This window comes from Chelonia mydas, chromosome 1, assembly GCF_015237465.2.
Source record: "Chelonia mydas isolate rCheMyd1 chromosome 1, rCheMyd1.pri.v2, whole genome shotgun sequence".
Classification (NCBI taxonomy): domain Eukaryota; kingdom Metazoa; phylum Chordata; order Testudines; family Cheloniidae; genus Chelonia; species Chelonia mydas.
The window spans coordinates 149664889-149669523 of NC_057849.1; the positions used below are offsets into that span (position 1 = coordinate 149664889).

Sequence of the window (4635 nt, forward strand, 5' to 3'; positions counted from 1 at the left end):
GAGGCAACACATCTGCCTTAGGTTCCATGCCTCCAGAGCTCCCGCGGTAGCCAAAGAATTGTGGGGTTTACGGTGAAAGCATGAAATCTGCCCGAGACTTAGGGCATGGCCTAATAAAGATCTTCAGATCTGGGCTACTGCCAATCCATGCCACGTTGGCTGTGGCAGCTATTTTAAATTCTGTATGAATTTTTTCTACTGTTTATCGTCTTGGACCATCCCAGTGGGTTTTTATTTTTGTACATTAGTATTCCTATTGTCTTGGCTTGAGATTTTACAAAAATATTAAGAATTAACATGCTCTGCAGTGTATCACCAGGGAGCGTTTACTAAAATATTAATTATATAGAAAAACACCACAATATGTTTGCAAGGTTCTGTTCATGACCAGAGAGCTACATTTCTCTTTGCTAATAATGATATTTCAGATTGATCTATGCACACCACGTTATTGCGGTGTCTCAGAAAGATTGAAAAGACAGCTTACAGAAACATGCAGCTTAAAAATGAATTAAGAAACAAAGTCTTTCACAGTCTTCAGTATTTTGAAACATTGCATTCCCCATCATTTTTGAAGGAGGAAAGCTGCAGCTTGGTCTTGGAGATCTCCTTTGCTTGATAGGTTCTGTTAATGGTTTGGTTTTATCTTACAAAATCTTGATTAGGTTATGCTTTAAGACTGTGGCATATGTCATGCTTTTATCATAAACCCCACAATTCCATCATATTTTTGCACAAATCTGATCAGCTAGTGGGTGACACACCTGCACATCATCCCCAGGGCAACTTTTGCCTTTCCAGCCACATTTGGCTCCTTACGGTTTTCCACTGGCAGAAAAATTGGATCTGAAAAGAGAATTTTGTTTCCAGTTACTGAAAAGCCATTGTCTGTTTATGACAGACCCAGCACCTATTTCAATCCTCCTTCAAACCCTGCAAGCACCTGTCAGAGCCTATTGGTGTGGTCCTTAAAGGGGCCCCAGCTTCTCCTGGCTACTGGCCCGCCTTACCTTGTCTTCAGTTTGGTCAGTATGTGAGCCTAATTAAGGCTAGCAATCCCTTAATTTTAGGGCTTGCAGTCTGCTTCGGTCTCTGGCTGCTGTCTCCCCTTTGCTGTCCCAAGCCTCTTTGCCTCCCTTTCCTTCTCTGTACTCTCCCCTTTATAGAAGGCCTTGTTTCCTCTATTGGCTGTAGCTCTGCGTGCTTGCCTCCATGTTTGACAGCTCTGGTAGCTGCATGGGGGTGTGGTCAAGCTGCTTGCTTGTAAACAGGGAAGACTCTCCTCCCTCCTCTGTCTAAACTCAGAATGGGGTTTGTAGGCCCCATTACGGCACCTCCTGGTAGCAGAAGCAGCAGCAAGGTCTTTCGGAAGCCACTACGTTGAAATCCCCTCATTCTCTGGGGTAAGTCTCATCCTTATTTTTTTTTTGGTAGTAAATATTTATACTCTGGAAGCACCCATATGTCCCAATCAAGATTGCAGCCCCATTATGCTCTGGGCTGTGCAAACAGTCTTTTCTCCTTGGCTTCTTTTTGCTTCTCCTAGTAATCTAGGGAAAAGACAAGAAAGGGAAGCCCACCTTCTCACTCAGAAAGTGACACATTTTTCTTCCCCCACATCTTTTCTGAAAGAATTCAGCGGATCTTTTGGAAATGTTCATGGCCCCTGTCACAACCTAGAGAACACAATCACGGATGGACATCATCATCAGAGGTCCTGTGCATGTGGTACATCTGGGCAGCATTGAGCTGTAAGTTCTTGTGGCACAATAAAAGGATTTTTCAAGCTTGTTAAGTCTGAAGGAATTCCCTGAAGGATCAAGCTAAGCTATTGTCCACTAAAGGGCCAATAGGTGAAGGTCAGATCCTTTCATAATACTCTTGCAGTCTCTTTCTTGTTGCTGTATGCAGAATGGGCTCACAGGTTTTTATTCTTAGGCCTGTTTCTTTTAGCCATTTGGTTTGATCCAGGAGGCTGCCACACGTCTTTACTTTTGTGGTTACAGACTATGTAATCTAGGAAAATGTAGCAATTTACACAGCAATTTAAGGTCTTTACTAATTTCCCATTTTCAGGCCTGGCTCCCAGGAGAGTCACAAATGGGTTTGGATTTGTATCAGTTTCAAACACAGATGAAATAAAGGAAGAAAGAACCCTCTCTCCAAACTATTGAAACAGTCTCCAAGCCCACAGAACGTGCTGTCGTATTGTTTGCCCTCAGAAACATTACAATGCTAGCATCTATCTGCCTGGGTCATTGTTGAATGGCCTTTGCTCCTGAGGAGCGCATTACCAAAGGTGAGTAATAAAGAAATGTATTAATTTTAAATTTGTTTTGAATGGTAATTGTATTTTTAAGATGATATTTCTGCTCCCAGGGGTTCACTCTGATTTCCAAATCTAGAGGAGGTTCCTATTTGTCTGAGTTAAGTACTATAAGGCATTAGTTGATTCTAACACCCATTGCTTCTTGAAAGTGAGATTACGATGAAAATTATGAGTTTACTCCAAATAGGTTTTTTAATTGTAGATTGTATTCTAAAAGTACAATTTAATGGTATTACAATTAGAAGGATGGAAGGAACAATCCATTATAACTATTGTATTACTTATTTATTATCGGCAGTGAGGTAACACCTAAATGGCCCCAATCAAGCTGGGATCCCCCTTGTTCTAGGTACTGTACTAACTTATAAAATATGGATCCTGCCCCCAAAGGATTTACAATGTTTAAAATAGCCCAAGACATACCAAAGGGAGGGGAAAGAGCTAGAAGGTCCAATCATTGTGGCCAGGTGGTGATAGACACACGTCTTATTGGTTCCACAGTGATGAAGATTATTGTTGTTTTGATACAAACACTCTTCAGCTGTACTTGGCCATTGTTAGATTAGAAAAACATAGTAATCTCCACTCCCTTTTCCCAATTAGTGACTGTTCCCTAGGGTGCCCTAAATGAGACTTTCTTCTACCTCCAGGTCCCTTTTGCCCATCCCTCTCTGCGTTCAGCAGAAAAACACTCAGGGGAGAATTCTAAACTCCGGAAGAGAGTCTGTGGGGTCCCAATGGGGTGGGGGCAGGAGCCTTTGTGTCCATCCTGTCCGGCTCCAGTGTCCCAGGCAGCCTGCTGCCACCATGTTCTACAGCTAGGTCCTAATGGGGTTCATTGACACGTTGTGTCAAGAGTAGGGAGATCACTCCTTGGCATGGCCTTCTGGAGAAGGGGCAGAAACCTTCATGGCCCTCCTCGACACAGCCTCTCTCAAGGATGCAAGGTGGCAGGGTGTTTGTTATTTGATCTGAATGTTATGCGCTGCACAGACACTCTGTTGACATTTTGGTATGGCAAAATATTTTCTTTAATTGCATAATAATTAATACATTTCACTTTTTGTCTGTAGAGCCTGGTGTTTGATGAAGGCTGGTATGGTGTATTATCCCTTTATATAGGTGGGAGTTACATGAAGCACAGAGACTTGCCCACAGTCACTAATAATTTAGGTCTCTTGCTTGCTAGACCCATGCTCACCTCACTAGAAAACAGAGCTACCCCTAAACCAAATAGTCAATATAATAATATAAATCTCACTGTGCGGTAGTGAAAGCAGCTAGACTGGAGAGCCTGAAATTCAGAAGTTGTTCCATAAGGGAACCACCAGGGACTATTCTCACTGACTTTTTCAATTATCGTCCTGGCTCCGTGTCTGTCCTTGTTTTTACCATGTCTGTTAAGCAGGAGAGCAGTGTCCAACCCACATCTTGCTAAGTTTGAAAAGAAGAAAACGTGGATACAAATTGCTTTTGGGAATTATCATCATGTTGGAATCATTTCACGGTCTCAAAAATAATCCCGGCTGGCAGTGTAGGAGCCCTTAATAGTCTTTAAAATTCATTTTTAAAAAAAATTGAATGAATGCTCAAAATAAAAGAAAGTAAGGAAGAATATGCACTCACACCAAGGTGGACCAATCTGTTCCTAGCACAGTAGTCCAGTGTCTCCCAGTAGCGTACTCTGGGTAGTCTACACTTACACTCATATTCAGGAGGAAAGGTTTAACCCCTGCATTTGCATTTGGCGGTGTTCTTTTAAGTGTTGGGGTGTTTTAAATGGTGCAGATGGTTGGGGACATCAGAGGAGTTTTGTAGTTCCCTACTATCTGTGACATTAAGGCGATTAGAACTCCACAGGGCAGATTCTTTGCTCTGACTGAGCTCTGCATGGAGAGGGACACAATGTGAGATGTGAAAGATGGCTATAACCATATTTGTTCTCTCCTATTCTGGGCTCAGCTGAAGGCCAGCCAAGCTCCTCACATAAGAGCAGCCCCATGTCTACTCTGCCTTACACTTGGCTGCCTATGGCCCCAAGGGGCTTTTCTGACTGCTGAGAATAGCTGTCTGGCCATGTTCCCTATATGCCTATATTGTAGGGACCTGTAGTTCCCAGTGAACAGATTCACTGGGTTTGCAGCCCCTTTACTGCAGCAGAGCAGCAAAAGGGGCCATAATATAATGCAGAATCCAGCAAACTCTCCTCCCCTGTCCTTATCAGAGAAACTGATTTTCTTTAAGAATGCTGATTCACCCAGCTGCTTTCTACAGCAGGCAACACCCCAGGCTTTTTAACCTGTGAG

At 42.9% G+C, this 4635-nt stretch overlaps 1 long non-coding RNA gene across 1 annotated transcript in view; it reads left to right on the top strand.

The window, feature by feature from the left end:
• Window positions 1-1254: 1254 nt before the first annotated feature.
• The window catches only part of LOC119566618, a 153995-nt gene continuing 150614 nt past the window's right edge, over window positions 1255-4635 (top strand). The window contains exons 1-2 of the long non-coding RNA XR_006287908.1: window positions 1255-1403; window positions 2077-2299. This is a non-coding gene — a long non-coding RNA (uncharacterized LOC119566618). The remainder of the gene's footprint in view (window positions 1404-2076; window positions 2300-4635) is intronic.